The sequence below is a fragment of the Morus notabilis genome, unplaced genomic scaffold, assembly GCF_000414095.1.
Source record: "Morus notabilis unplaced genomic scaffold, ASM41409v2 Scaffold184, whole genome shotgun sequence".
In the NCBI taxonomy this organism is placed as follows: domain Eukaryota; kingdom Viridiplantae; phylum Streptophyta; class Magnoliopsida; order Rosales; family Moraceae; genus Morus; species Morus notabilis.
Window position 1 is genome coordinate 1,272,633 of NW_010387636.1, and position 9,559 is coordinate 1,282,191.

The 9,559-nt window shown below is 29.7% G+C and overlaps 1 long non-coding RNA gene across 1 annotated transcript; it reads left to right on the forward strand.

Annotated features, from left to right (window-relative positions):
- Window positions 1-1,998: 1,998 nt before the first annotated feature.
- On the forward strand, window positions 1,999-7,922 carry LOC112095356. Its single transcript, XR_002903789.1, has 3 exons — window positions 1,999-2,227; window positions 5,232-5,279; window positions 7,701-7,922. It is a non-coding gene; the product is annotated as an uncharacterized LOC112095356 (long non-coding RNA).
- Window positions 7,923-9,559: the final 1,637 nt, after the last annotated feature.

Consider the following 9,559-nt stretch of genomic DNA (forward strand, 5'->3'; position numbering starts at 1 on the left):
TAATAAAAATTTTATTATACTATATTACATTTTTTATATAATATTGATAGATAAAATATTAGTGTTATATATAACATAAGGGTAAGTTTGTCAACATGAAAATATTCATATTCCATTTCAGAGAATTCTTAAAATTACAACCAAACAAATGAATCAACTTTCTTTTCCATTACATTCCCATTACCATTCTCATTCCCATTCTCATTACCATTCCCCCATTCTCATTCCCATTTCTTAGAGTGTGCGGATCTGGATATTATCCTTTATAGTCAAATAATTATTTCAGTCAAAAGAGTATAAATCAAGAGTAAGAGATAAAACTTCAAACCCATATACTTTAAGGATAAGTTCATTAATTTTCTCTTTTTTAATTTTCTGTATACCGTAGTGAAGGGTCCATCCAACTGCAACATGTATTAAGACTTAGCCATCCTAAAAAGAAAATGAAGAATTCAAAAAAGAGAAAATTACATGGGTTGTCATGATTTTATGCACGTCTATTATTTATGTTATTTTAAATAATTGAGTGTCATTTTACTATTTTTTTCTCTTTATTAGTTGAATGATAATTATTTATTTTAGAATGAAGTGGTATGAATAATATTTTTGACCATCTTAAGTACTATTTCTAATTTTTTTCTCTTAAAAAAATATGTCCTCTTAATTTGTTTCGTAATTTTATGCGCGCTCCAATTCTTCTTTTAAAATTGTGCTGCATTTGATTTGAAAATAGAGAAAGAAAAGACATCTATTATATAACAAAAGCCTCTTAAAACAGGTAGGTGTCTTCGAAATTTTTTTTTTTCTATTTTTTGACTTTTTCTTTTTCAATTTTTACTTTCTTGCCTGTTTGTCTTTTTTATATTGTTAGTCTCTTATGTAGCTATCAATCAATTTTTGTCCTTTTACATTATTTATTTTTTTACTTTTTACTTACTTATTATTTATTTATTTTTTCTTATTTCGAGCTTAAAAAAAAACAGTTAATTATTATTTTCATGTATGTTTTTCACTTTTTGTATTTTTTACTTACGTATTATCTACTTTTTTTTCTTATTTAGTGTTTAAAGAAAAATAATTTAATTTGTGTTTCTATTTATATCCTTCATCTTTTGTACATTTATATCATTTATCTTTTATACTTTTTACTTACTTATTATCTACTATTTTCTCTTACAATTTAAGAAAAAAACAATTTAATTTTTATTTTCATTTATTCCCTTTACTTTCTGTATTTTTAACTTACTTATTATCTACTTTTTTCTTACGTAGAGCTTAAGAAAAAGCAGTTTAATCATTCTCTCTACTTATGCTCTTCACCTTTTGTTTTGTTTTTTTTTTTTGCTTATTTATTGTCCACTCTTTCATCTTACTTAGAGTTTAAGAAAAATTTGTTTTAATTTTATTTCTATTTATACCTTTTATTTTTATACTTTTTACTTAATTGTTATCAATTAATTTCTCTTAATTAGAGTAAATAAAAAGTGATCAAATTAAATGATGTTTATACTATGTCGGTCAGATTTTAATTAGAATTATTTTCTAATAAACAGTAAATATGATAGTCAAATTCATGTTTTATTGCAACCACACATGTCTCTTTGTAATAGTCAGTTAAATTAATTGAGATAAATTGATTTAATTCAATTGTTAGTGTTAATTAATTTAGAAATTAACGATTTATTTTCAGTTATGATTATTTCTTTAAGAATTTTTCAATTTAAAATAAGTATTTTTAAATTGATGTTTCAGTCTCTCGATCCGGTTTACGTGCTAGTAAATTTTCTGGAACACAAAACAATTATACCATTTTATTGTTTTTTTTAAGTTGGGCTTTAAAGTTTAATTGTCTAATTTCTAAATTTAAAAAAAAAAAATATAATTGTCTAATTTCTAATTTTTACAAAAAAAAGCCCAGGCCTATTTTTCATTTTCATTTTCTTTCTTTTCACCCTTCACTCTCTTTTTCACGTTATCTCCCTCTCTCCCTCCCACTCTCTCCCTCTTTCTCTATCTCGTTCTCTCTCACTCGCTCTATCTCTCGGTTCTCTCTCTCTCCTCCATGGGTGATGCAGTCCAAGCTTCTAAATGGAGGCCGTTTGCTCCATTTTTTATGGACAGTTTATTTATAAAGTCAATTTGAAGATTGGAGACGGATTTTCTTGAGATTCCAAGAAGATTAAGCTTTTGGATTGGGCGAATTGCATGTGGAATTCAAGAGCAAGAGGTAGGGTTTGTTTGATTTTTCAATCTTTTTAAAATTCTTAACTTTCCATTCGTCTTGTATAATGAATGATTTCGATATTTGTCAAGAATCTCTTGTTTTGCAATTGTTTGATAAATCCTTTATCTTCCTAGTTATGTTTCTTGAGATTTGATGATTTCTACTATTATATTCAAGTTGGGGTATGAATTTTGTCTTGCATGCTATTAAATCCAGATTTCCCCGAAAATTTGTATTTTATTTCAATGTTTCAGATTTGCAAAATGTGTTAAAAATCCCTTTGATGATGTGTTCTTGCTAGTGTAATTGCTTAGCAACTAGTTCTATGGTTAAAGTTTGATGATGTTCATTTTCAGAAATTCTTTAGCTTGAATCTCATGTGTTTAATGTTCTAATTTCATAATCAGTAAAGTAATTGTTGTTCAACATGGAGTTGTGAGTGACTAAAGAATACTTTCCCTTTTGAGGTTTGTGCATAGTTAGGTTTGGGTTATAACAACATGTTTTGATTTAACAAGCTTCTCTAGCCTTTGCATCCTATTTATGAACCTTAAGAGTTTAGTTTGGACGACTTAAGATTTGTCCCAGCCATGTTGGAGTCATTAGTAGGGATTTCTCTTTTTAGTTAGCGTGAAGAATGATGGTTTATTGAAACATGTAAGAGCTGCCTAAGGAAAAGAATGAAACTGTATCTCCTTGCTTAGGTTTTGATCTATCTGACTGTAAGGTCATAAAAAAGACGTTATAAGCTTCGATTAGAGGCAAGAATCACCTTAAACGGATAACCGTAGCCTAACATATGAAAATTTGAAGTTGGATGTAGTTGTTGCAATTCTGCAGAAAAATCAGCAATTCATGATCTAGTGTAACGTGTTTTTTGGAGGCATTAATAGACCTGAAACCAAGTTTATGATAGCTCTTTGGAAAGCTCTAGATGTCTTCTTCCATAAGGCACTAATTTTTTAATTTTTGAGGCTATGTAGAATATTTTATGTTTATTTCCGTAACCGTCGCTAAAATTGTCTTTTCTAGGAATTGATAAAAAAAGAACCGAGAAGCTCACTTTATGATTTATAGTTGCTGCACCTAAACCATCTTCATCTACCACTTAGAACAAGTTATTAGTGACGTGTGGGAGTTGGAATCAACTAATTTGGAGTTTGTAGCCCGAGCTGTGTGCATTGGAAGTTTATTGTAGAAACTTTCTAAAAACTGTCAAATCAGGAAAAACTAGAATTTTGATTTCTTAGAAACTGTTTTTGAGTCACTTAGAGAGCTCGGATCAAGGAATATGATAGCTCATTGGAAAGATCTATGTGTCTAATTTCTTTTGAAGTTGATTTTGTAATTTTTAGAGACTTAGATAATATCCTATGAATTTTTCCGTCTAAGTTGACGAATATGCCAATTTACTGTTTTCATGAAAAATATGGATTTGAGTAAGGAATTGATGTATAGCTGAACAATTAATGGTGTGGAGCCTTTGAGGTTATTTTAACACTAAGTATGAGGTTCTTAATGGGATACGATGAAGAATGTTAAAAGATGATAAATTAACACTTGATATACAATGATACCATTTGGGGACTTTATAGGTTTTATTGGAATATGACATTTTTACGTTGCTCGTTGTACATTCATGAACACTTTACAGATTATTGAACTTAGCACGTTCATGTCTTGTGATTTGATGTTGCTTAAGCATGAGATTGCATTTCTCTTCTTTTTCAAACATGTTAAAAGATGATAAATTAACACTTGATATACAATGATACCATTTGGAGACTTAATTGGTTTTATTGGAATATGACATTTTTACATTGCTCGTTGTACATTCATGAACACTTTACAGATTATTGAACTTAGCATGTTCATGTTTTGTGATTTGATGTTGCTTAAGCATGAGATTGCATTTCTCTTCTTTTTTCAAACTTATTTCATGGATGCTCACTTATCGGTTTAAAACTCGGTTTTATTTCGACTTTGAGAATTCAAAAGGATCTTCATTTATGAATGTAATAGAGATTATATATATGAAAAACCTTTCAAAAAACCTGAATTCGCGAGTCATGATTTTAGGAAGAGAATTTTACGAAAAAATGAATTTAGTCTTGGATTGAGTTAAGTCGAGCATGAGATGAATGCATTTTCAAATGCTATATTATGAGCATTTTAGATAGTTGGTTTTAGCATGATGGTCACAGAGATCGGGATATGGAGATCGTATCTTTAGGGGCAGGTCCCGAAACCCACACGGGCCACTCCGCAGCGTGGGTGGTGAGGCTTTGCACTAAACTATGGTACTTTGAAAAGAGTATTTAAACTACCGACATATGATTTTTATCTTTCACTTATTTACGATATTATTTGAATACCCAAGCGTCTAATAGAATTACAAAATATTTTGTATTTTGTAGACTATTCAGATACCATATTATATAACTTTTAAAATAGATTTAAAAATGATATAATATTTTGAAAGAGTTTTCAATACTTGATTAACCGCTTGACTCTGTTGTGATTGGGTATTTTTAACATATTACCATTTCCTGCATTGAGTTATGTATTTAATTTTCGATTGTGTTTTGAGTCTCCAAGTTTATTTTACTTTCCTTGTTTTATTGTCGTTATCCTTATTTTCTCTCTACTGGGCATTTGGCTCACCCATGCTTTAAATGTTTTTCCCCTTCTAGGATTAGTGGTTTGGTTTGCAGCTTGGTAAGTTAATGACAGTAAACTACAAGCTTGAGATTTGAGATGGTTTGATTATTTTTGATTTCACGGTTTTTAATTCTAAGTTGTACTGTACTTTGTGTATGTAAATTGTGATAGTTGACACTGTCTCAAAATTGTATTATTTTGAGAAAAGTTATAAATTTATGGACTGTTTTAGTATTATTTGTAAAAGAAAGACTCTGGAGTAATATTTTTTAGTATTTATTTTCTTAGTTTTTAAATTTTTCATTAAACTTCAATAATCAAGGTCCTTTTTTTTGGGTCGTCACAGGTTTTGGTATTAGAGCGCGGCTTCAGATTCCATGATAACTGAGCATGTGTGAGTTTTCTACTGAGTTTTGTTTATACTTTAACAGTTTTAGTGTCGAGACGTGTCGTACAGTATAAATTAATACACGGTGCAGTTACACTGAGAATTTGTCGTTAGTGTCAGTTTCACTTTTTCTGGACTCCATTGGATGAGTCCATATTCTGTTATTAATATTTACCGATTTGAAATTCAAAGTTAAAGTTTGATTTTGAAAATCTCGTGAAGCTTTTGTTCGAGTTGATGTTTATTTGATTTGACTATGCTTATACTATTGAGTTTTGTCGATTTGAAATCCAAAGTCAAGGTTTGACTTGAAATTTACATGAAGTTATCTATTTTAAAACGATTGTTTGATTTCCACATGGTTTAATTCTCGATATCAGTTATTTTCCTATCGTGACGTGCTTGACTAAAAGATTTATATTGGTGAAGAGCGACAATTTGGATTTTAGACAATTTGGATAATAGCAGTTTTTGATCGGTAATGTATTCTCGCTCCTTGTTTTATCGCACTCATTTTAATTAAGAAATAAGTTTTGACTTGTAATCTTGATAAGCTTCTAACAAACGGTTAGTCTTAGGTTCTAGCCACTTTTTCTGCTTCGCAAATTCATCTCTCTCTCTGTTTTCTTTTTTTCTTTCTAGATGGTGATTTATTCTAGGATGTTAGGTTCATGATTCTCTTGGTGCTAGTGATATTCGCTCATTTGATGCTGCTACATAACGCACCGTTAGACGGATGTCTATTCCGCTTTCTTGTTGTTTTCACTTTTCATCTTCTCGTAGTAGGTCCTAACCCTAGGTTTTAGGATCCAAACTTCAGCCTCGTTCATTTCACCGATTCGAGTTTTCAATTTTAGGTTTCTACAGTAAAAAATTCTCAGAAAATGTCACATTTAACTTTTTCTGCTACAGTGAAAAGCTCTCAAAAAATGTCACATCTCAACTCGAATTAAAAATTCGAATCCGCGAAGTGAACGAGGCCTTCAAATTCTATTTTTATTCTATTCTGACCAAGAGTCAGCCCTTCTATTTGTTAATTGTGTTTCGATCCATGTTGACTTCCTGTCACCATCCAATGTCATTCTAAGATCGAAATTACTTCCCGTTTCTAGTGTCAGTGTCGGTGCCTCCCTTGCTAATTCAAAACGTGTCATGTCACTCCCTCGTAAAATGTTGACTCTTAGATGTTGCTCTTGTACAGTTGTCAATTTCTGTTTTCAGATGCGATTTGTTTTCAATTTGTACTAATTCCATTCCTGAATCATGAGGGGATCGATTTTTTTTTTTTTTTCCTGAATGTACTCATATTATAAAAAGTTTTTTCGAGTTCAGAGTTGTGTCTAGCATACTTTTTGACATTCGACTACTTCATTTTTAGTTTGACTTTTGTATCAAGATTGTTACTGAAATTTATTTCATCTTCGTTTTGAGCTTTAACCCCTACCACTTACTTTATTTTAATTCCGAGAATGAGATTTTTTTAAGGAGGTAGGTTGTAACAACTGGTTAAATTAATTGTGATTAATTAATTTATTCAATTGTTAGTGTTAATTAATTTAAAAATTAGTGATTTACTTTAGTTATGATTATTTCTTTAAGAATTTTTTCCATTTATTTTAGTCGCTCGATTATTTTACGTGTCGGTAATTAATGGCTTGTTCTTTTGGAGTTTAATTTGAGTATAATTCTTGAGTTGAATTTGAGTTATAACTTGAGTTGAACTTATAACTTGAGTTGAACTTGTAACTTGAGTTTGTGTTTGGTTGTGTACATTTAAGTTATGGTTTGAGATAAAAATCTTTTTGAGTTTGTGTTTGAGTGAGTCAAAACTTGAATTTGTATTTAGATAGTATTTTAATAAAAACTCAATGCTAATGAAAAATTTTAATAGGGTATATGGGTCGAGTTTTATTCGTCTTTTCGTTCTCAGTGCATAGAAAAAAAAAATCATCTCAATCAGAATTAAAACAAAAAAGTTATAGCATTTGTAAGAATAGAAAAAATACTGTTTATTAATTTGAGTTCAAATTTCTCGAGTTGAAGGAGAAACTTAAACTCGAGTTTTAGTCCTAAACTCGAGTTTGAATTCGAGTTTAAACTCAAGTTTAAACTTAAAAGAACATGAACTCGAATAAAGTTGTAACTCGAATTGTATTTTTTTGAGTTTTTCACTCAAAAGAACAAGTCCTAATTCTCTCGAATAGAAAACAATTGGGCCATTTATAATATTCTTATTTAAAATGGGCTTTAAAGTATAATTGTCTAATTTCTAATTTTCACAAAAAAAAAGCTCAAACCTATTTTTCCTTTTTTTTTTTTTTTTTTTTTCTTCCTTCACTCTCTCTGTTTTATTGTCCTTATCCCTATTTTTCCCCTTACTGGGCGTTTGGCTTACCCATGTTTTAAATGTCTTTTCTCCCTTTTCAGGGTTGGCGGTTTAGTTTGTAGCTTGGTAAGTTAATGACGGTAGACTACAAGCTCGAGATTTGAGATGGTTTGATTATTTCTGATTTCACGATTTTTAATTCTATGTTGTACTGTACTTTGTGTATGTAAACTGTAATAGTCGGCACTGTCGCAAAGTTGTATTATTTTAAGAAAAATTATAAATTTATAGACTGTTTTAGTATTATTTGTCAAAGAAAGATTCTGGAGTAATATATTTTAGTATTTATTTGGATATATTTATTTTCTTAGTTTTTTTTATTTATCCCGATTAATTAAATTTAAATTTTCAGTTAAACCCCAATAGTCACGGCCTCTTTTTTTGGGTCGTGACAATTTTTGCTAGTTGTATATCTAAGAGTATCTAAGAAAGAAAAAATTTCATTTTGGTACTATCTATTTTTGAAAATTTTATACAAGTACCTTGCCCTTTTAAAAATATTTTTTGGTATCTCGGAGTAATTTTTGGGTACACAAAAAAATTAAGTTGCCATTAAAGTAAAAATTCATCTTTTGACTAGAATTTTGAAGAAAAAAGGATTTAAAAAAAGATTTTGAAGAGATGAATTTTTAAAAAATGATTATGCTCTACATGTATAGTAATTTTTTAAAATTCATTTTTTTCTTTAAAATGTTTGGTCAACAGATAAATTTTTACAATAAGAGTAATTTTGTTTTTTTGTGTCCTAAAAATGTTCTAAAAGGTCAAGATACTGGCATAAAATTTTTAAAAATAGAAAATCTCAAACTCAAATTTTAATATAACACGCGGTACCAAAATGAAATTTTCTCCTTTAGAAAAGACAGAGAACGGCTTTCTTCTGATTCTCTCGTGTCAAATTGGCCATGGCGGTATGTGAGTGCCGTTAATCATGAACAACTTAAATATGGGCGATAATAATAAATGTCTTGGCAAGAAAATTGTTTTTCTTTTCCTTTTTTTTTAGAGGCAGGGAGATTACAGGGAGATTAAGGAAACGTTTGGTTGGAGGATTCAAACCATGTGATTCGAACCATTTTCGATTTACGTGTATTTTTTCTGAGAGAAAATACTGTAGGGAACCACGAATCATGATTCGAATCAGGAAATGAATCCCTCTACCAAACATCCTCTAAATCATGTACCTCAACAGTAGCAGCAAGCTTCTTCCGTAAAAAATAGCAGTAATCTCCTCTCCGAAAAGGAAAAAAAAAAAAGCAGTAATCACAGAAAGAGACACTAATTACCTTGTCCAAAAAAATGTCTCCATCAATTAACATGTAATCATCAAAACTGTAGAAAAAATGTTAAATGATCTCTAAGCTGTTAGAAGTAGTATATAACCATTATCCACCCATTAGTAGTACATGCTAATCAAGCTTAATCTTTTGCTTTGGTCGTGGAACATTGCATAAACGATCAAGAGCAACGAAAAGGTAAGTACAATTACCTAGCTGGGCAGCTCCTTCCAAACCAATGATGAACTGCCATATGATAATGAATTTATTAATACGGCTGTTCACGAAATTCGAAAATCCGATCAACACGTATAGTTTAATCTAATTTGTTGAATTAAATTGTATTGAGAGGGGTTTGCTCAATTGGTAAGGAATTGGAAAAATCTTAATCCAAAAGTTTTGGATTAGTTTGTGAATTAAGCATTTCTAAATCCATGAAATCCGTTAATCCGAATTATAAATATAAATTATTTTCATTAAGTTTTAAATTTTATTGAGACCAATTTGTCATAATTGATTGGGTTGTTACAAATTGAAATTTGTTGAACTATTTTATGTTATGATCATATGTTTATTTGGGTTGTGAACGTTGAATTACTTTAAATTTAAAAATAATTTTGATG